This window comes from Pleurodeles waltl, chromosome 6 (genome assembly GCF_031143425.1).
Source record: "Pleurodeles waltl isolate 20211129_DDA chromosome 6, aPleWal1.hap1.20221129, whole genome shotgun sequence".
NCBI classification, from domain to species: Eukaryota; Metazoa; Chordata; class Amphibia; order Caudata; family Salamandridae; genus Pleurodeles; species Pleurodeles waltl.
The window spans coordinates 80,502,449-80,516,644 of record NC_090445.1 but is presented as its reverse complement, the minus strand read 5'-3'; the positions used below and the strand labels follow the sequence as shown (position 1 = coordinate 80,516,644).

Genomic DNA, 14,196 nt, shown 5'->3' with positions numbered 1-14,196 from the left:
GTTTCGCGAGGTGGCAGTCAGCCTCCAGAGCCGTGTTCCGCAGGCTGCCGGAATGGCCGAGCGGTGTAAGGCTCCACATTCAAGAGCAGTATCTTCCCCAGTCCTGTGAATAAATCCCGCTGCCCACATAAAGTAGTTTTCATACCTACTTTAATCATAACACCAGTGGGGATGAGACTTTAAACTCCTCTTTTTGAAAGGATGGGGGGGGACAGGACGAACCGGAGCGGACTCCGAGCTCGCTGTAAGCACGGGCGGCTCAGGCTAGGAAAGGGCGCAGGAAAGGCTCGGCCTAGGACCGCTCCCAGCGGCGACTCCCAGGACGGGAAGTGCTGCGTTGTGTGGAGTCCTGTGGGAATCGTGAGGCTAACTGCAGGATGTGTGTGTGTGTGTGTGTGTAGTTTTAAGCCTCAGCAAAATATCTGAAATAGGTGAGAGTTAATGTTAAACCCGAAAACGGAGAAGCCTTTAAAAAGCATCACACCCAACGTGGGGCTCGAACCCACGACCCTGAGATTAAAAGTTTCATGCTCTACCGACTGAGCTAGCCGGGCTGCTGTGCCGATGTCATTTCACATACCCTCTGTGTGTTCTTTGTGAGGAAGTAGTGTGTGGTTATCCCAGGAGGTCCCTTTGTTTCATTTTCTCTGCTGCTGATTCGACACAGGCACCTTTCTCTTTCTCCATCTCTCGCTCTACTCCAGTCTTATGTCCCCATCAGTCTCTCTGGAGCTCACTCTGATACATACATGCATCTGTCCTATCAACCTGTCTCTGGGCACATACTTAAATGTCCAATAGAGAACAGTGTGAACTCTCCCTGTTTCGCGAGGTGGCAGTCAGCCTCCAGAGGCGTGTTCTGGAGGCTGCCGGAATGGCCGAGTGGCGCAAGGTGCCACATTCAAGGGCAGTGTTTTCCCCTGTCCTGTGATCAAACCCTGCTGCCGACAGAAAGTAGCTTTCATATCTATTTTAATCATAACACCAGCGGAGATGAGACTTTAAACTCCTCTTTTTGAAAGGATGGGGGGGGGGGACAGGACGGACTGGAGCGGACTTCAAGCTCGCTCTAAGCACAGGCAGCTCAGGCTAGGAAAGGGCGCAGGAAAAGCTCGGCCTAGGACCGCTCCCAGCGGCGCCTCCCAGGGCGGTAAGTGCTGCGTTGTGTGGAGTCCTGTGGGAATCGTGAGGCAAACTGCAGGATGTGTGTGTGTGTAGTTTTAAGCCTCAGCCAAATATCTGAGAGTTAATGTTAAACCCGAAAATAGAGAAGCCTTTAAAATGGATCACACCTAACGTGGGGTTCGAACCCACGACCCTGAGATTAAGAGTCTCATGCTCTACCGACTGTGCTAGCCGGGCTGCTGTGGCTATGTCATTTCACACACCCTCTGTGTGTTCTTTGTGAGGAAGTAGTGAGGGTTATCCCAGGAGGCCCCTTTGTTTCATTTTCTCAGCTGCTGACTCGACACAGGCACCTTTCTCTTTCTCCATCTCTCGCTCTACCCCAGTCTTATGTCCCCATCAGTCTCTCTTGAGCTCACTCTGGTACATACATGCATCTGTCCTCTCAACCTGTCTCTGGGCACATACTTAAATGTTCAGTATAGAACAGTGTGAGCTCTCCCTGTTTCGCGAGGTGGCAGTCAGCCTCCAGAGCCGTGTTCTGGAGGCTGTCGAAATGGCCGAGTGGTGTAAGGCGCCACATTCTAGAGCAGTATCTTCCCCAGTCCTGTGGTCAAATCCCGCTGCTGACATAAAGTAGTTTTCATACCTACTTTAATCATAACACCAGCGGGGATGAGACCTTAAACTATTCTTTTTGAAAGGATGGGGGGGGACAGGACGGACCGGAGCGGACTCCGAGCTCGCTGTAAGCACGGGCGGCTCAGGCTAGGAAAGGGCGCAGGAAAGGCTCGGCCTAGGACCGCTCCCAGCGGCGCCTCCCAGGACGGGAAGTGCTGCGTTGTGTGGAGTCCTGTAGGAATCGTGAGGCAAACTGCAGGATGTGTGTGTGTGTGTGTGTAGTTTTAAGCCTCAGCAAAATATCTGAAATAGGTGAGAGTTAATGTTAAATCATAACACCAGTGGGGATGAGACTTTAAACTCCACTTTTTGAAAGGATGGGGGGGGACAGGACGGACCGGAGCGGACTCCGAGCTCGCTGTAAGCACGGGCGGCTCAGGCTAGGAAAGGGCGCAGGAAAGGCTCGGCCTAGGACCGCTCCCAGCGGCGCCTCCCAGGGCGGGAAGTGCTGCGTTGTGTGGAGTCCTGTGGGGATCGTGAGGCAAACTGTAGGATGTGTGTGTGTGTAGTTTTAAGCCTCAGCGAAATATCTGAAAAAGGTGAGAGTTAATGTTAAACCCGAAAATGGAGAAGCCTTTAAAAAGCATCACGCCTAACGTGGGGTTCAAACCCACGACCCTGAGATTAAGAGTCTCATGTTCTACCGACTGAGCTAGCCGGGCTGCTGTGCCTGTTTTATTTTACACGCCCTCTGTGTGTTCTTTGTGAGGCAGTAGTGTGTGGTTATCCCAGGAGGCCCCTTTGTTTCATTTTCTCTGCTGATGACTCGACACAGGCACCTTTCTCTTTCTCCATCTCTCGCTCTACCCCAGTCTTATGTCCCCATCAGTCTGTCTGGAGCTCACTCTGGTACATACATGCATCTGTCCCCTCAACCTGTCTCTGGGCACATGCTTAAATGTCCAGTAGAGAACAGTGTGAACTCTCCCTGTTTCGCGAGGTGGCAGTCAGCCTCCAGAGCCGTGCACCGGAGGATGCCGGAATGGCCGAGCGGTGTAAGGCGCCACATTCAAGAGCAGTATCTTCCCCAGTCCTGTGGTCAAATCCAGCTGCTGACATAAAGTAGTTTTCATACCTACATTAATCATAACACCAGCGGGGATGAGACCTTAAACTCCTCTTTTTGAAAGGATGGGGGGGGACAGGACGGACCGGAGCGGACTCCGAGCTCGCTGTAAGCACGGGCGGCTCAGGCTAGGAAAGGGCGCAGGAAAGGCTCGGCCTAGGACCGCTGCCAGCGGCGCCTCCCAGGGTGGGAAGTTGTTCGTTGTGTGGAGTCCTGTGGGAATCGTGAGGCAAACTGCAGGATGTGTGTGTGTGTGTGTAGTTTTAAGCCTCAGCGAAATATCTGAAAAAGGTGAGAGTTAATGTTAATCCCGAAAATGGAGAAGCCTTTAAAAAGCATCACGGCCAACGTGGGGCTCGAACCCACAACCCTGAGATTAAGAGTCTCATGCTCTACAGGATGAGCTAGCCAGGCTGCTGGGCATTTAATAATTTCACACACCCTCTGTGTGTTCTTTGTGATGAAGTAGTGTGTGGTTATCCAAGGAGGCCCCTTTGTTTCATTTTCTCTGCTGCTGACTCGACACAGGCACCTTTCTCTTTCTCCATCTCTCGCTCTACCCCAGTCTTATGTCCCCATCAGTCTCTCTGGAGCTCACTCTGATACATACATGCATCTGTCCTCTCAACCTGTCTCTGGGCACATAATTAAATGTCCAGTGGAGAACAGTGTGAACTCTCCCTGTTTCGCGAGGGGGCAGTCAGCCTCCAGAGCTGTGTTCCGCAGGCTGCCGGAATGGCCGAGCGGTGTAAGGCGCCACATTCAAGAGCAGTATCTTCCCCAGTCCCGTAATTAAATCCCGCTGCCGACATAAAGTAGTTTTCATACCTACTTTAATCATAACACCAGCAGGGATGAGACCTTAAACTCCTCTTTTTGAAAGGATGGGGGGGGACAGGACGGACCGGAGCGGACTTCGATCTCGCTGTAAGCAGGGGCGGCTCAGGCTAGGAAAGGGCGCAGGAAAGGCTCGGCCTAGGACTGCTCCCAGCGGCGCCTCCCAGGGCGGGAAGTGCTGCGTTGTGTGGAGTCCTGTGGGAATCGTGAGGCAAACTGCAGGATGTGTGTGTGTGTAGTTTTAAGCCTCAGCGAAATATCTGAAAAAGGTGAGAGTTAATGTTAAACCCGAAAATGGAGAAGCCTTTAAAAAGCATCACACCCAACGTGGGGCTTGAACCCACGACACTGAGATTAAGAGTCTCATGCGCTACTGACTGAGATAGCCAGGCTGCTGTGCCTGTCTTATCTCACACACCCTCTGTGTGTTCTTTGTGAGGCAGTAGTGTGTGGTTATCCCAGGAGGCCCCTTTGTTTCATTTTCTCTGCTGCTGACTCGACACAGGCACCTTTCTCTTTCTCCATCTCTCGCTCTACCCCAGTCTTATGTCCACATCAGTCTTTCTGGAGCTCACTCTGGTACATACATGCATCTGTCCTCTCAACCTGTCTCTGGGCACATGCTTAAATGTCCAGTAGAGAACAGTGTGAACTCTCCCTGTTTCGCGAGGTGGCAGTCAGCCTCCAGAGTCTTGTTCCGGAGGCTGCTGGAATGACTGAGCGGTGTAAGGTGCCACATTCAAGAGCAGTATCTTCCTCAGTCCTGTGATCAAATCCCCCTACCGACATAAAGTAGTTTTCATACCTACCTTAATCATAACACCAGCGGGGATGAGACCGTAAAACTCCTCTTTTTGAAGGGGTGGACAGGACGGACCGGAGCGGACTCAGAGCTCGCTGTAAGCACGGGCGGCTCAGGCTAGGAAAGGGCGCAGGAAAGGCTCAGCCTAGGACCGCTCCCAGCGGCGCCTCCCAGGGCGGGAAGTGCTGTGTTGTGTGGAGTCCTGTGGGAATCGTGAGGCAAACTGCAGGATGTGTGTGTGTGTAGCTTTAAGCCTCAGCGAAATATCTGAAAAAGGTGAGAGTTAATCTTAAACCCGAAAATGGAAAAGCCTTTAAAAAGCATCACGCCCAACGTGGGGTTCGAACCCACGACCCTGAGATTAAGAGTCTCATGATCTACCGACTGAGCTAGCCGGGCTGCTGTGCCTATGACATTTCACACACCCTCTGTGTGTTCTTTGTGAGGAAGTAGTGTGTGGTTATCCCAGGAGGCCCCTTTGTTTCATTTTCTCTGCTGCTGACTCGACACAGGCACCTATCTCTTTCTCCATCTCTCGCTCTACCCCAGTCTTATGTCCCCATCAGTCTCTCTGGAGCTCACTCTGGTACATACATGCATCTGTCCTCTCAACCTGTCTCTGGGCACATGCTTAAATGTCCAGTAGAGAAGAGTGTGAACTCTCCCTGTTTCGCGAGGTGGCAGTCAGCCTCCAGAGCCGTGTTCCAGAGGCTGCCGGAATGGCCGAGTGGTGTAAGGTGCTACATTTAAGAGCAGTATCTTCCCCAGTCCTGTGGTCAAATCCCGCTGCTGACATGAAGTAGTTTTCATACCTACTTTAATCATAACACCAGCGGGGATGAGACCTTAAACTCCTCTTTTTGAAAGGATGGGGGGGGGACAGAACGGACCGGAGCGGACTCCGAGCTCGCTGTAAGCGCGGGCGGCTCAGGCTAGGAAAGGGCGCAGGAAAGGCTCGGCCTAGGACCGCTCCCAGCGGCGCCTCCCAGGGCGGGAAGTGCTGCGTTGTGTGGAGTCCTGTGGGAATCGTGAGGCAAACTGCAGGATGTGTGTGTGTGTAGTTTTAAGCCTCAGCGAAATATCTGAAAAAAGTGAGAGTTAATGTTAAACCCGAAAATGGAGAAGCCTTTAAAAAGCATCTAGCCCAACGTGGGGCTTGAACCCACGACCCTGAGATTAAGAGTCTCATGTGCTACCGACTGAGCTAGCCGGGCTGCTGTGCTTGTCTTATTTTACACGCCCTCTGTGTGTTCTTTGTGAGGCAGTAGTGTGTGGTTATCCCAGGAGGCCCCTTTGTTTCATTTTCTCTGCTGCTGACTCGACACAGGCACCTTTCTCTTTCTCCATCTCTCGCTCTACCCCAGTCTTATGTCCCCATCAGTCTTTCTGGAGCTCACTCTGGTACATACATGCATCTGTCCCCTCAACCTGTCTCTGGGCACATGCTTAAATGTCCAGTAGAGAACAGTGTGAACTCTCCCTGTTTCGCGAGGTGGCAGTCAGCCTCCAGAGCCGTGTTCCGGAGGCTGCCGGAATGGACGAGCGGTGTAAGGCGCCACATTCAAGAGCAGTATCTTCCCCAGTACTGTGGTCAAATCCAGCTGCTGACATAAAGTAGTTTTCATACCTACTTTAATCATAACACCAGCGGGATGAGACCTTAAACTCCTCTTTTTGAAAGGATGGGGGGGGACAGGACGGACCGGAGCGGACTCCGAGCTCGCTGTAAGCACGGGCGGCTCAGGCTAGGAAAGGGCGCAGGAAAGGCTCGGCCTAGGACCGCTGCCAGCGGCGCCTCCCAGGGTGGGAAGTTGTTCGTTGTGTGGAGTCCTGTGGGAATCGTGAGGCAAACTGCAGGATGTGTGTGTGTGTGTGTGTAGTTTTAAGCCTCAGCGAAATATCTGAAAAAGGTGAGAGTTAATGTTAAACCCGAAAATGGAGAAGCCTTTAAAAAGCATCACGGCCAACGTGGGGCTCGAACCCACAACCCTGAGATTAAGAGTCTCATGCTCTACAGGATGAGCTAGCCGGGCTGCTGTGCATTTAATAATTTCACACACCCTCTGTGTGTTCTTTGTGAGGAAGTAGTGTGTGGTTATCCAAGGAGGCCCCTTTGTTTCATTTTCTCTGCTGCTGACTCGACACAGGCACCTTTCTCTTTCTCCATCTCTCGCTCTACCCCAGTCTTATGTCCCCATCAGTCTCTCTGGAGCTCACTCTGATACATACATGCATCTGTCCTCTCAACCTGTCTCTGGGCACATAATTAAATGTCCAGTGGAGAACAGTGTGAACTCTCCCTGTTTCGCGAGGGGGCAGTCAGCCTCCAGAGCTGTGTTCCGGAGGCTGCCGGAATGGCCGAGCGGTGTAAGGCGCCACATTCAAGAGCAGTATCTTCCCCAGTCCCGTAATTAAATCCCGCTGCCGACATAAAGTAGTTTTCATACCTACTTTAATCATAACACCAGCAGGGATGAGACCTTAAACTCCTCTTTTTGAAAGGATGGGGGGGGACAGGACGGACCGGAGCGGACTTCGAGCTCGCTGTAAGCAAGGGCGGCTCAGGCTAGGAAAGGGCGCAGGAAAGGCTCGGCCTAGGACTGCTCCCAGCGGCGCCTCCCAGGGCGGGAAGTGCTGCGTTGTGTGGAGTCCTGTGGGAATCGTGAGGCAAACTGCAGGATGTGTGTGTGTGTAGTTTTAAGCCTCAGCGAAATATCTGAAAAAGGTGAGAGTTAATGTTAAACCCGAAAATGGAGAAGCCTTTAAAAAGCATCACGCCCAACGTGGGCTTGAACCCACGACCCTGAGATTAAGAGTCTCATGCTATACCGACTGAGCTAGCCGGGCTGCGGTGCCTATGTCATTTCACACACCCTCTGTGTGTTCTTTGTGAGGAAGTAGTGTGTGGTTATCCCAGGAGGCCCCTTTGTTTCATTTGCTCTGCTGCTGACTCGACACAGGCACCTTTCTCTTTCTCCATCTCTCGCTCTACCCCAGTCTTATGTCCTCATCAGTCTCTCTGGAGCTCACTCTGGTACATACATGCATCTGTCCTTTCAACCTGTCTCTGGGCACATGCTTAAATGTCCAGTAGAGAAGAGTGTGAACTCTCCCTGTTTCGCGAGGTGGCAGTCATCCTCGAGAGCCGTGTTCCGGAGGCTGCCGGAATGGCCGAGCGGTGTAAGGTGCCACATTCAAGAGCAGTATCTTCCCCAGTCCTGTGGTCAAATCCCGCTGCTGACATAAAGTAGTTTTCATACCTACTTTAATCATAACACCAGCGGGGATGAGACCTTAAACTCCTCTTTTTGAAAGGAAGGGGGTGGACAGGACGGACAGGAGCGGACTCCGAGCTCGCTGTAAGCACGGGCGGCTCAGGCTAGAAAAGGGCCCAGGAAAGGCTCGGCCTAGGACCGCTCCCAGCGGCGCCTCCCAGGGCGTGAAGTGCTGCGTTGTGTGGAGTCCTGTGGAATTCGTGAGGCAAACTGCAGGATGTGTGTGTGTGTAGTTTTAACCCTAGGCAAAATATCTGAAAAAGGTGAGAGTTAATGTTAAACCCGAAAATGGAGAAGCCTTTAAAAAGCATCACACCCAACGTGGGGCTTGAACCCACGACACTGAGATTAAGAGTCTCATGCGCTACTGACTGAGATAGCCGGGGTGCTGTGCCTGTCTTATCGCACACACCCTCTGTGTGTTCTTTGTGAGGCAGTAGTGTGTGGTTATCCCAGGAGGCCCCTTTGTTTCATTTTCTCTGCTGCTGACTCGACACAGGCACCTTTCTCTTTCTCCATCTCTCGCTCTACCCCAGTCTTATGTCCACATCAGTCTTTCTGGAGCTCACTCTGGTACATACATGCATCTGTCCTCTCAACCTGTCTCTGGGCACATGCTTAAATGTCCAGTAGAGAACAGTGTGAACTCTCCCTGTTTCGCGAGGTGGCAGTCAGCCTCCAGAGTCTTGTTCCGGAGGCTGCTGGAATGACTGAGCGGTGTAAGGTGCCACATTCAAGAGCAGTATCTTCCCCAGTCCTGTGATCAAATCCCCCTACCGACATAAAGTAGTTTTCATACCTACCTTAATCATAACACCAGCGGGGATGAGACCGTAAAACTCCTCTTTTTGAAGGGGTGGACAGGACGGACCGGAGCGGACTCAGAGCTCGCTGTAAGCACGGGCGGCTCAGGCTAGGAAAGGGCGCAGGAAAGGCTCGGCCTAGGACCGCTCCCAGCGGCGCCTCCCAGGGCGGGAAGTGCTGTGTTGTGTGGAGTCCTGTGGGAATCGTGAGGCAAACTGCAGGATGTGTGTGTGTGTAGCTTTAAGCCTCAGCGAAATATCTGAAAAAGGTGAGAGTTAATCTTAAACCCGAAAATGGAAAAGCCTTTAAAAAGCATCACACCCAACGTGGGGTTCGAACCCACGACCCTGAGATTAAGAGTCTCATGCTCTACTGACTGAGCTAGCCGGGCTGCTGTGCCTATGACATTTCACACACCCTCTGTGTGTTCTTTGTGAGGAAGTAGTGTGTGGTTATCCCAGGAGGCCCCTTTGTTTCATTTTCTCTGCTGCTGACTCGACACAGGCACCTTTCTCTTTCTCCATCTCTCGCTCTACCCCAGTCTTATGTCCCCATCAGTCTCTCTGGAGCTCACTCTGGTACATACATGCATCTGTCCTCTCAACCTGTCTCTGGGCACATGCTTAAATGTCCAGTAGAGAAGAGTGTGAACTCTCCCTGTTTCGCGAGGTGGCAGTCAGCCTCCAGAGCTGTGTTCCAGAGGCTGCCGGAATGGCCGAGTGGTGTAAGGTGCTACATTTAAGAACAGTATCTTTCCCAGTCCTGTGGTCAAATCCCGCTGCTGACATGAAGTAGTTTTCATACCTACTTTAATCATAACACCAGCGGGGATGAGACCTTAAACTCCTCTTTTTGAAAGGATGGGGGGGGGGGGACAGAACGGACCGGAGCGGACTCCGAGCTCGCTGTAAGCGCGGGCGGCTCAGGCTAGGAAAGGGCGCAGGAAAGGCTCGGCCTAGGACCGCTCCCAGCGGCGCCTCCCAGGGCGGGAAGTGCTGCGTTGTGTGGAGTCCTGTGGGAATTGTGAGGCAAACTGCAGGATGTGTGTGTGTGTAGTTTTAAGCCTCAGCGAAATATCTGAAAAAAGTGAGAGTTAATGTTAAACCCGAAAATGGAGAAGCCTTTAAAAAGCATCTAGCCCAACGTGGGGCTTGAACCCACGACCCTGAGATTAAGAGTCTCATGTGCTACCGACTGAGCTAGCCGGGCTGCTGTGCTTGTCTTATTTTACACGCCCTCTGTGTGTTCTTTGTGAGGCAGTAGTGTGTGGTTATCCCAGGAGGCCCCTTTGTTTCATTTTCTCTGCTGCTGACTCGACACAGGCACCTTTCTCTTTCTCCATCTCTCGCTCTACCCCAGTCTTATGTCCCCATCAGTCTTTCTGGAGCTCACTCTGGTACATACATGCATCTGTCCTCTCAACCTGTCTCTGGGGACATGCTTAAATGTCCAGTAGAGAACAGTGTGAACTCTCCCTGTTTCGCGAGGTGGCAGTCAGCCTCCAGAGCCGTGTTCCGGAGGCTGCCGGAATGGACGAGCGGTGTAAGGCGCCACATTCAAGAGCAGTATCTTCCCCAGTACTGTGGTCAAATCCAGCTGCTGACATAAAGTAGTTTTCATACCTACTTTAATCATAACACCAGCGGGGATGAGACCTTAAACTCCTCTTTTTGAAAGGATGGGGGGGACAGGACGGACCGGAGCGGACTCCGAGCTCGCTGTAAGCACGGGCGGCTCAGGCTAGGAAAGGGCGCAGGAAAGGCTCGGCCTAAGACCGCTGCCAGCGGCGCCTCCCAGGGTAGGAAGTTGTTCGTTGTGTGGAGTCCTGTGGGAATCGTGAGGCAAACTGCAGGATGTGTGTGTGTGTGTGTGTAGTTTTAAGCCTCAGCGAAATATCTGAAAAAGGTGAGAGTTAATGTTAAACCCGAAAATGGAGAAGCCTTTAAAAAGCATCACGGCCAACGTGGGGCTCGAACCCACAACCCTGAGATTAAGAGTCTCATGCTCTACAGGATGAGCTAGCCGGGCTGCTGTGCATTTAATAATTTCACACACCCTCTGTGTGTTCTTTGTGAGGAAGTAGTGTGTGGTTATCCAAGGAGGCCCCTTTGTTTCATTTTCTCTGCTGCTGACTCGACACAGGCACCTTTCTCTTTCTCCATCTCTCGCTCTACCCCAGTCTTATGTCCCCATCAGTCTCTCTGGAGCTCACTCTGATACATACATGCATCTGTCCTCTCAACCTGTCTCTGGGCACATAATTAAATGTCCAGTGGAGAACAGTGTGAACTCTCCCTGTTTCGCGAGGGGGCAGTCAGCCTCCAGAGCTGTGTTCCGGAGGCTGCCGGAATGGCCGAGCGGTGTAAGGTGCCACATTCAAGAGCAGTATCTTCCCCAGTCCCGTAATTAAATCCCGCTGCCGACATAAAGTAGTTTTCATACCTACTTTAATCATAACACCAGCAGTGATGAGACCTTAAACTCCTCTTTTTGAAAGGATGGGGGGGGACAGGACGGACCGGAGCGGACTTCGAGCTCGCTGTAAGCAAGGGCGGCTCAGGCTAGGAAAGGGCGCAGGAAAGGCTCGGCCTAGGACTGCTCCGAGCGGCGCCTCCCAGGGCGGGAAGTGCTGCGTTGTGTGGAGTCCTGTGGGAATCGTGAGGCAAACTGCAGGATGTGTGTGTGTGTAGTTTTAAGCCTCAGCGAAATATCTGAAAAAGGTGAGAGTTAATGTTAAACCCGAAAATGGAGAAGCCTTTAAAAAGCATCACGCCCAACGTGGGCTTGAACCCACGACCCTGAGATTAAGAGTCTCATGCTATACCGACTGAGCTAGCCGGGCTGCGGTGCCTATGTCATTTCACACACCCTCTGTGTGTTCTTTGTGAGGAAGTAGTGTGTGGTTATCCCAGGAGGCCCCTTTGTTTCATTTTCTCTGCTGCTGACTCGACACAGGCACCTTTCTCTTTCTCCATCTCTCGCTCTACCCCAGTCTTATGTCCCCATCAGTCTCTCTGGAGCTCACTCTGATACATACATGCATCTGTCCTCTCAACCTGTCTCTGGGCACATACTTGAATGTCCAGTAGAGAACAGTGTGAACTCTCCCTGTTTCGCGAGGTGGCAGTCATCCTCGAGAGCCGTGTTCCGGAGGCTGCCGGAATGGCCGAGCGGTGTAAGGTGCCACATTCAAGAGCAGTATCTTCTCCAGTCCTGTGGTCAAATCCCGCTGCTGACATAAAGAAGTTTTCATACCTACTTTAATCATAACACCAGCGGGGATGAGACCTTAAACTCCTCTTTTTGAAAGGAAGGGGGTGGACAGGACGGACCGGAGCGGACTCCGAGCTCGCTGTAAGCACGGGCGGCTCAGGCTAGAAAAGGGCCCAGGAAAGGCTCGGCCTAGGACCGCTCCCAGCGGCACCTCCCAGGGCGTGAAGTGCTGCGTTGTGTGGAGTCCTGTGGAATTCGTGAGGCAAACTGCAGGATGTGTGTGTGTGTAGTTTTAAGCCTAGGCAAAATATCTGAAAAAGGTGAGAGTTAATGTTAAACCCGAAAATGGAGAAGCCTTTAAAAAGCATCACACCCAACGTGGGGCTTGAACCCACGACACTGAGATTAAGAGTCTCATGCGCTACTGACTGAGATAGCCGGGCTGCTGTGCCTGTCTTATCGCACACACCCTCTGTGTGTTCTTTGTGAGGCAGTAGTGTGTGGTTATCCCAGGAGGCCCCTTTGTTTCATTTTCTCTGCTGCTGACTCGACACAGGCACCTTTCTCTTTCTCCATCTCTCGCTCTACCCCAGTCTTATGTCCACATCAGTCTTTCTGGAGCTCACTCTGGTACATACATGCATCTGTCCTCTCAACCTGTCTCTGGGCACATGCTTAAAGGTCCAGTAGAGAACAGTGTGAACTCTCCCTGTTTCGCGAGGTGGCAGTCAGCCTCCAGAGTCTTGTTCCGGAGGCTGCTGGAATGACTGAGTGGTGTAAGGTGCCACATTCAAGAGCAGTATCTTCCCCAGTCCCGTGGTCAAATCCTGCTGCTGACATGAAGTAGTTTTCATACCTACTTTAATCATAACACCAGCGGGGATGAGACCTTAAACTCCTCTTTTTGAAAGGACGGGGGGGGGGACAGGACGGACCGGAGCAGACTCCGAGCTCGCTGTAAGCACGGGCGGCTCAGGCTAGGAAAGGGCGCAGAAAAAGGCTCGGCCTAGGACCGCTCCCAGCGGCGCCTCCCAGGGCGGGAAGTGCTGCGTTGTGTGGAGTCCTGTGGGAATCGTGAGGCAAACTGCAGGATGTGTTTGTGTGTAGTTTTAAGCCTCAGCGAAATATCTGAAAAAGGTGAGAGTTAATGTTAAATCCGAAAATGGAGAAGCCTTTAAATAGCATCTAGCCCAACGTGGGGCTTGAACCCACGACCCTGAGATTAAGAGTCTCATGCTCTACCGACTGAGCTAGCCGGGCTGCTGTATCTATGTCATTTCACACACCCTCTGTGTGCTCTTTGTGAGGAAGTAGTGTGTGGTTATCCCAGGAGGCCCCTTTGTTTCATTTTCTCTGCTGCTGACTCGACACAGGCACCTTTCTCTTTCTCCATCTCTCGCTCTACCCCAGGCTTATGTCCTTATCAGTCTCTCTGGAGCTCACTCTGGTACATACATGCATCTGTCCTTTCAACCTGTCTCTGGGCACATGCTTAAATGTCCAGTAGAGAAGAGTGTGAACTCTCCCTGTTTCGCGAGGTGGCAGTCAGCCTCGAGAGGTGTGTTCCGGAGGCTGCCGGAATGGCCGAGCGGTGTAAGGCGCCACATTCAAGAGCAGTATCTTCCCCAGTCCCGTGGTCAAATCCCGCTGCTGACATAAAGTAGTTTTCATACCTACTTTAATCATAACACCAGCGGGGATGAGACCTTAAAATCCTCTTTTTGAAAGGATGGGGGGGGACAGGACGGACCGGAGCGGACCGGAGCGGACTCCGAGTTCGCTGTAAGCACGGGCGGCTCAGGCTAGGAAAGGGCACAGGAAAGGCTCGGCCTAGGACCGCTCCCAGCGGCGCCTCCCAGGGCGGGAAGTGCTGCGTTGTGTGGAGTCCTGTGGGAATCGTGAGGCAAACTGCAGGATGTGTGTGTGTGTAGTTTTAAGCCTCAGCAAAATATCTGAAAAAGGTGAGAGTTAATGTTAAACCCGAAAATGGAGAAGCCTTTAAAAAGCATCACGCCCAACGTGGGGCTTGAACCCACGACCCTGAGATTAAGAGTCTCATGCTCTACCGACTGAGCGAGCCGGGCTGCTGTGCCTATGTCATTTCACACACCCTCTGTGTGTTCTTTGTGAGGAAGTAGTGTGTGGTTATCCCAGGAGGCCCCTTTGTTTCATTTTCTCTGCTGCTGACTCGACACAGGCACCTTTCTCTTTCTCCATCTCTCGCTCTACCCCAGTCTTATGTCCTCATCAGTCTCTCTGTAGCTCACTCTGGTACATACATGCATCTGTCCTCTCAACCTGTCTCTGGGCACATACTTAAATGTCCAGTAGAGAACAGTGTGAACTCTCTCTGTTTCGCGAGGTGGCAGTCAGCCTCCAGAGCTGTTTTCCGG

At 52.2% G+C, this 14,196-nt stretch overlaps 2 non-coding genes across 2 annotated transcripts; both read right to left on the bottom strand.

Moving 5' to 3' along the window:
- Window positions 1–481: 481 nt before the first annotated feature.
- TRNAK-UUU (transfer RNA lysine (anticodon UUU)) lies at window positions 482–554 on the bottom strand. Its single transcript has one exon. It is a non-coding gene; the product is annotated as a tRNA-Lys (tRNA).
- A 12,436-nt stretch (window positions 555–12,990) lies between these two features.
- Window positions 12,991–13,063, bottom strand: TRNAK-CUU (transfer RNA lysine (anticodon CUU)). Its single transcript has one exon. It is a non-coding gene; the product is annotated as a tRNA-Lys (tRNA).
- Window positions 13,064–14,196: the final 1,133 nt, after the last annotated feature.